This window comes from Bufo gargarizans, chromosome 1, assembly GCF_014858855.1.
Source record: "Bufo gargarizans isolate SCDJY-AF-19 chromosome 1, ASM1485885v1, whole genome shotgun sequence".
Taxonomy (NCBI): domain Eukaryota; kingdom Metazoa; phylum Chordata; class Amphibia; order Anura; family Bufonidae; genus Bufo; species Bufo gargarizans.
In genome coordinates, this window is record NC_058080.1 from 457724677 (window position 1) to 457733282 (window position 8606).

Sequence of the window (8606 nt, forward strand, 5' to 3'; positions counted from 1 at the left end):
CGCAGCGGTTGGCTGCACGCTCTATGTCAGATAGGGAAGTTTCCTTATTGTAGCTTTCTGGGTTTGCTTTACAAACCCTTTTGGCTCACTCAGGGATCCGTAGCTCCTTCTCTCAGCTGTTCCTTGTCCAGCACTCCCAATCCTCCTTATATTCCCCTCTCACACTTCTCTGGTTGCCAGATATAGAGCTTCCTGCCTGGACATCTAGTCTGACCCACTGGAGCTGTGTTGCTGCGTTCTCTGAGTGTTGCCTTAGAACGCTACCCTCCGGATCCCTGTTGGACCTTTGTGGACAATTGTTGCCGTCCACCTGGGTGTTTGTGTTTGTCTGTGTTTGTCTGTCCTCTCCCTGGTGTTTCCCTCTTAGTGCAGTGGTGAGGACTAGCGATCCCACCGGCCCGTTCATTATCTAGGGCTCATTTCAGGGAAAGCCAGGGTTTAGGCACGTGATCGCCGCACGGGTGAGGAACCCGTCTAGGGACGACAGGGCAGGCAGGTACCAGCTGCAAGGTGAGTTAGGGGTCACCACCTTTCCCTCTCCCTTGTGCAGGGCTTTCCCTGTTTTCCTCCCTGTGTGTGTTGCCGGTCGTTACAATTTCCGGCTTGTTTTTTCCTGGCTGCTTTATCCACCGTCCCCCTCTCAAGCCTTAGTTTCTCTCTCACCATCTTGAGGGTCCTATTCGTTTCCTCGTACTCCCGGAGGTAGGCCGTGATCCGGGAGCTGTAAATGGTGATTAGTTCCTGGGGCTTCATGTTGCCCCAGTCAGCCTCAACCGGAATCGACCCATCCCCAGGAGCACTCCGCGTACCTCTTGGAGGGCTACTGTCCGCCCTCCTGGAACCGCCGGCGATGGACACGGCTTCACCTCCGGGGGCTGCAGGGGCCGCTGCACCACGACTCCTGCTGGATCTTCTGACCCCCGAGGCGGAAGATGGAACTGAAGCCGGTAGCTCACCTCCCCTACCTCCCGCCGGCCTACCCCGGGAAGCAGGATCCTGGGTCTTCAGTCGCTTCATAGCCCAGGACCCTACCAGCTCCCTGGGGAGAGAGAGGCAGGGCCTGGGCTGGGATAGATGGAAAACTCCCTGGAAGTCTGTCAGCAATTAGCAGGAGCTCCTCCAGACACAACCACACCCGTCCACTGGCTCCTGCACACTGAGGATTACACCCAGTATACAGGAAGGGAGAAGTGGTACTGTGCAGTCTTCATATATACAGAATAAAAGCATATAATGAGAATTACACCCAGTTTACAGGGCAGTAAAAGTGGCACTGTACAGTGTCCATATATACAGAATAAGAGCAGATTCAGAGAATTACACCCAGTATACAGGACAGGAAAAGTGGTACTATGCAGTGTATATATACACAGAATAAGAGCACACACTGAGAATTACACCCAGTATACAGGACAGGAGAAGTGGTACTGTTCAGTGTGTGTATATATATATATATATATATATATATACAGAATAAGAACAGATACTGAGAATTAGACCCAGTATACAGGACAGGAGAAGTGGTACTGTACAGTGTCCATATATACAGAATAAGAGCAGATACTGAGAATTACACCCAGTATACAGGACAGGAGAAGTGGTACTGTTCAGTGTGTGTATATATATATATATATATATATATACAGACTAAGAGCAGATACTGAGAATTAGACACAGTATACAGGGCAGTAAAAGTGGCACTGTACAGTGTCCATATATACAGAATAAGAGCTGATTCTGAGAATTACACCCAGTATACAGGACAGGAGAAGTGGTACTGTGCAGTGTCCATATATACAGAATAAGAGCAGATACTGAGGATTACATCCAGTATACAGGACAGAAGAAGTCGCACTGTACAGAGAAATGGCATGCATGGGTGTTGTCCATGAAGGAAGCCTCTCCTAAAGCCCATGCACAAAAATATCCCACCTACAATTTGCCAGAGCCCATGCTGAAAAAGATGAAGACTACTGGCACTATATACTCTATAGAGATGAGACCAAGATAAAGGTTTTTGAAACTGATGGCTTCAAAGCTGTATGGTTGCAAAGGTGAGGAGTACAAAGAAAATTGAATGGTGCCTAGAATGTAACATGGTGGTGGCAGTGTCCTAATGTGGGGCTACATGAGTGCTGCTGGTGGTGGGAGCTGCATTTCATTGATGGTATCATGCATTCACAGATGTACTGCTGTATATTTAAAGAGAAGATGCTACCACTCTGTGCACTTGGTTGTTGTGCACTTTTGAACATTACAATGATCCAAAACACACATCTAAGGATCTAAGGCCACTGTTGCATTTTGGAAGAACAGGGTGAAAGTGTTTCAGTGGCCAAGTACAGTATGTCTCCTGATCTGAACCCAATTGAACATCAATGGGGAATTCTGATGAGACAAGTTGAGCACCACTCTCCATCCAGCATCCAGGCTCTAAATGAGGTTGTTCATGAAGAATGGAAAAAGATGTGGCAATATGTTGACAACTTGTTCATTCCATGCCTAGAAGACTTGGTTCTGTCCTTAAAAATCACAGAGGTCATACAAAATACTAAATGTAGTAGTTTTTGATGTGGGGTGTATTGATTTTTGCATCAACTAATTTGAGTAAAATTAAACTGAATATTTTGAAATCTAAATTATATTATTAACCTTTCTTTCATGGTATGGTTTAAATAAATGTATAAACATATGCTGAGCAACATTTAAATATTTCCTTCTCTTTCTTTTCATCTGCATAACAGTACAAAGGACTGATTTCCTAAAACCCCTTTAAATGGGATATAAGGCTTAAAAAATATGGCTTATTTTGCTTAGAAAAAGATGCCTTAGAGTTGATCTCATTACACGTATAAATACTTGTGTGGTCACTAGAAAGCACAGGCAAATGAGTTATTCCTTCAAATGACTTTACAGAGGACCAGAGGACATTCTTTCCATGTGGAGGAAAGGTGATTTGGACGGGCACATAGGAAAGGGTTCTTTACAGTTAGAGTAGTAAGTCTATGGCACATTCTATGTCAGCATTTAAAAAAGGGCAAGATGCTTATCTAATAGCAAACACCCTTGAGGGTTATAACTGATCTAATAATGACTGGAATATAAAATGATCAATTTATCCAACCAATATGGCGAATGCTGTAAAAAAAATGATAAAGCCAGAATTGATCTTTTTTGCTTAGGTTACTTTCACACTAGCGTTTTTTGCGGATCCGTCATGGATCTGCAAAAATGATTTTAGTTACAATAATACAATCACATACATCTATTGAAATTCAATGGGGACGGATCCGTTTTCTATTCTGCAGGCAGTGTTTTGGTGTCCACCTCCAGAGCGTAATGTAGACTGAACAGAGGCAAACTGATGCATTCTGAGCGGATCCTTTTCCATTCAGAATGCATTAGGGCAAAACTGATCCGTTTTGGACCGCTTGTGAGAGCCCTGAATGAATCTCACAAACGGAAAGCCAAAACGCTAGTGTGAAAGTAGCCTTAGTCTGCCACCAGTAAAACAAAATAAAAAGTGATCAAAAAGTAATTTATATCATAAAAGCTTTATTCTGCAATAAGCCCTCACATGTATGAGCTAAAAAATAAGATTGCTTTTTTTTTACACCAATTGTGCCATTTTATTCTATTCACTTGGAAAAAATACTGTGGCGCCCCATACACTTGTTGTTTTTATTGTTCAGACATATGGTCCACCATACCTGGTGAGTCCATGCCACTCTTTTGGTTCTGTAGGTTGCAGCCTATCACCTCAACATCTTCCTGATCTCTGATTGCCTCTTTTAGGTGTTCCATTGGCGCCCTTCCTTATCCCCTATCACCACTTGTCTTTCTATTCCACCACTATTCCCTTCCTAGTCTTTTTTTTTTCATTCCCCTCCTTTTGTGTCTCAGTCCGCTTTTTGCTTTCTGTTCTTAACATATTCCGCAGGGGGTTCAAGTACAAATAGTCATAAATAACATAGCAGCAAACAGGTCAACAAGTAAAAACAAGTGGAATGAGGGCCCTGCTCGCAAGTGCTTACAATCTATGAGAGAGTTTACAATCTATGAGGAGATAGAGGTGACACAAAAAGTAACAGGTACTTCATTTGTATAATGGTTCAGCCATCGTAACACAATAGGGAGTGATATTAGCCTAGCCTAGCCTAGCATTAGCCATTCACCAGACGATATCTGTAGTGCTTTTGAGTGCATGGGGTGTGAATATTTGGCAATGGTTCAGGTTCAGAAGAATGATGCTGAAGGGTGGTGTGGGTGCTAAAACCAAACAGATCAAGGAGAGAGTTAGCGGAGAGATAGAGGATTAGGTTAGCGCAAACCAGACAATCCAGGAGATTAGAGATGAAGAGGAGATTGGTGACATCAGGTCATAGTGCAGCAATGCGGTATATATTTTATGTCTGACCTTAAGTCTGATGAAGATTGGGGTCTGCTCTGAGGTCTGTTCAAGATTGGGGTTCTGTTTGGTGGTCTGATGAAGATTATTATTTTCCTCCTCTAAAACCTACATACGCCTTATGGTGAGGTGCATCTTGTTGAGCGGAAAATACAGTATATATCTCATTGCAATAATTTATTTTGGTATCGGTTTGTGTATTTAAAAAATTAAAAGCTATAGTTAGAAAAAAATGACTGAAAAGTTTGCCCCAAATGAAACCTACATTTTTTTTAATAAAAAGTCCTAGTTGACAGGTATAAAATATTGCAAAAATTATTTTGGTATTTAAACAAATAAAAAAAATTACGGTCTCAAAACCATCATATTCGTTAAATCACGAAAAAAAGCTTGGTCATTCAGGCCTTATCATCACAGGGTTAAATGTGGGTGTATTGGATGTGGATCACACAGTATTTTGTCAGTTTTTTTAACAACCAGTATAAAGCACGTGTAAAAAATGGAAGGGATATTGTTTGTCATATTTCTTATATTTTTGACTGTATGAAATTTACTTTTATTGTATAATTTATTGCTGAATCATTCCTGTCTCCTGAGAACTCAGCATTTTTGTGGATAGCATACTGACTTCTATGGAACATCCAATTTTTTTGTGGATCCATGTGGCCATTCTGTAAATTATAGAACATATCGTATTCTGGTCCATATTGTGAATGAAAATATTTTTTTCTATTGATGGGAGTGAAAGGGGACGGACTGGGAACTTGAAGTGGCCCTGGAAAAAATACTAAAGGTGGCCCCATTTTGTAGTCCAAACTGATGGAAGGCAATACCATACTGCAACACATTATACCACCCCAGCAATACCATATTGCAACACATTATACCACCCCAACAGACCCAAATACAACAGTCCATCACAAAATCCTGCAAGCAGCAGAAAATTCATCCTAAAAAATTTCCACTGGCTGGCCGTGAGGAGGGCCCAGGCAGCCCCCAGGGCACCGGGCCGCCAGGAAATTTCCCTGTAAGGTCTATGGCCAATCCGCCACTGGGAATGAAAAAAAATGCAAAATATACATGGAAGGTGTCTGTATCTTGTAGATCGGTTGTTTGTGGACTGAAATATGGATAGCTGGCGTTAAAGGGGTTGTTCACTTCTTAGTAAATGATTGCCTATCCTCAGGATAGACCGTCACTAGCTGATTGGCAGGGGTCAAACACCCTGCACCATCACCAATCAGATTTGAGTGTAGCTCCATTGCCTGAAGTTGGCGATGGAGCTACATAGCACCATCAACACTGTAGTGGAGAGGGCTTGTTACTACAGCTCTGTTCCCATTAAAATTAAAGGGATCAGCTTTACAGTAAGGAGAGCTGTGTAGTTTCAGCCAGAGCTGGAGCTACTACAAAACAGCATATCTGTGGGGGTGCCTGGACTGAGACTCCTGCTGATCTGATAATAGTGACTTTTCCTAATGATAGGCCATCAATATAAAAATCAGGAGGACCCCTTTAACCACTAAGCCACTCCAGATCACCAAATATGATATTATTATTGACCTCTAAGCTATGTCATACGGATCATATGGACTTCATAGAGGAAATTCCCAAGTGAAGGACCTCCTGTGTGTGCTGCTCTGGAGGAACCAGCATATTCATGCATTATACAGTATGTATAACGTAATTATACATTTTTGTACAGCCAGATGTGGATTTCACTAGAAATAACAGCTCATTGGTGGTGATTGGAGAACCCAGATTCACACACACTAGCTCATTATTGTGCTGCCTTCCTTTAAAAAAAAGTCTTTGTAAAAAAGTATTTTTAGGCTGCGGCCACATGTGGAGTAAATATTGCCGATTTACCACAGTGGAACTAAGTGTAGAAAACCTACAGCATTTACAGTAGCAGCAAAAAAAATAAATCTGCCCATACTATAATTTTATTTGCGGTGCAGATTTAAAATGCAGAGCATGTAAATTTATGCTCCGGATTTCACCCTTTGCAATTTACAACATTTACATACAGAAATCTAAAACTATTTTGGTTGATTATCAGTAACGATTGTGTGCTACCGAGCCTGGTGAAGATACTATATAAAGTACAGGACTACTACTATGGTTGATTGTCAGTAACTAGTGTTGATCGAGCACCAAAGTGTTCGGGTGCTCAGGTCAAACACCTTGGGATGCTTTACCGAGCACCTGAGCACAATGGAAGTCAATGGGAGAACCCGAGCATTAAACCAGGCACCCCCTGCTCTGAAGAGGGCAGGGTCTCTGGTTCATAGGCAAAGGTCAGAAATTGATGGAAACACCACCATAATGGTTCAGGAACAGCATGGGGAGGATGTCTGGATGCATCTTGGACTCCCAGGTCGCTGCTGGGAACGATGTTGTCCGGCCAAGGCCTGCAGCTGAGCTGACCATCTAAAACATTAGGGGTGAGGGTCTTCTGCAGAGCTGACTCTCTAAAACATTAGGGGCGAGTGCCTGCTGCTGATCTGAGCATCGAAAAATTTATGGGTGAGTGCCTGCTGCTGAGCTGACCATTGAAAAAATTATGGGCGAGTGCCTGCTGCTTAGCTAACCATTGAAAAAATTATGGGTGAGGGCCTGCTGGTGAGCTGACCCTGTAAAAAATTATGGTTAAGGGCCTGCTGGTGAGTTGACCCTCAAAAACATTATATGTAAGGGGCTGCTGGTGAGCTGACCATTTAAAAGATTGTAAGTGAGGGCCTGCTGGTGAGATGACCCTGTAAAACATTGTGGTTGAGGGCCTGCTGGTGAGCTGACCCTCAAAAACATTATATGCGAGGGTCTGCTGGTGAGCTGACCTCTAAAAGATTGTAGGTGAGGGCCTGCTGGTGAGCTGACCCTGTAAAACATTATGGTTGAGGGCCTTCTGGTGAGATAACCCACAAAAACATTATATGCGAGGGCCTACTGGTGAGCTGACCCTCTAAAAGATTGTAGGTGAGGGCCTGCTGGTGAGCTAACCATGTAAAACATTATGGTTGAGGGCCTGCTGGTGAGCTGACCCTCAAAAACATTATATGCGAGGGTCTGCTGGTGAGCTGACCCTCTAATAGATTGTAGGTGAGGGCCTGCTGGTGAGATGACCCTGTAAAACATTATATGCAACGGCCTGCAGGTGAGCTGACTCTCTACAACATTAGGAGACGGGACAGACTAATAAGCATGTTGATTTGATGGAAGAGGACGAGGACGAGAAAAGGAAGATTGAACCATATACCCTTTTTTTGTGGTGGAAGGGGTGTATGGGAATACAATGTATTCAGTACATTATAAAAAACCCATTTAAAGTGCCTTTATATTCAGTCGCTTTCCTCTGGTGGAGTAGAGAAGTCAGGGGCAATCCAGGCCTTGTTAATTTTTATAAGAGTCAACCTGTCAGCATTTTCAGTTGACAGGCGTATGCGCTTATCAGTTATTATGTCCCCAGCAGCACTAAATACCCGCTCTGACAAAACACTGGTGGCAGGGCAGGCCAGCACCTCCAAGGCGTAGAGCGCCAGTTCGTGCCACGTGTCCAGCTTGGACACCCAGTAGTTGTAAGGCACAGAGGGATCATTGAGGATGCTGACACAGTCTGCTACCTACTCCTTCACCATCTTCCAAAAATTTTCCCTCCTTGTGACACTAGGCCACGCATCAGGGTAAGGGTGCTGGCGGGGTGTCATGAAACTGCTCCAGGCTATGGAGAGTGTTGCCCTGACTCTGTTGGAACTGCTGTGTGTTCTCCTCGTCTCATTTCATCGGTTGCCGAAGGAACTACATACTCTGCCGCCAGCGTTGTCAGCTGGAAATTTTTGGAGCAATTTTTCCACAAGGACCTTCTGGTATTGCACTATTTTGCTCATGCTCTCCACCACAGGAATGAGAGATGAGAAGTTCTCTTTGTAGCGGGAGTCGATGTTGTCCAAAATGCGTGGGTCACGGGAAAGGCAGCCTAACATAAAGTCAGGAAAGGCTTTGCTGTCGTCATCAGGAGAATGACTCTCAATCTCATCCTCTTCTGCCCATGCTGAACAGATGGAATTAAACTTCCATTGGTACTACCCTCTGTAGCGGAGGCAACCGTCTCCTCCTCCTCCTCATCATCATCATCCAATTTGCTCTGAGAAGACGAACTGAGGGGGGTCTGGCTATCACCCTGTGTAATGTCTTTCCC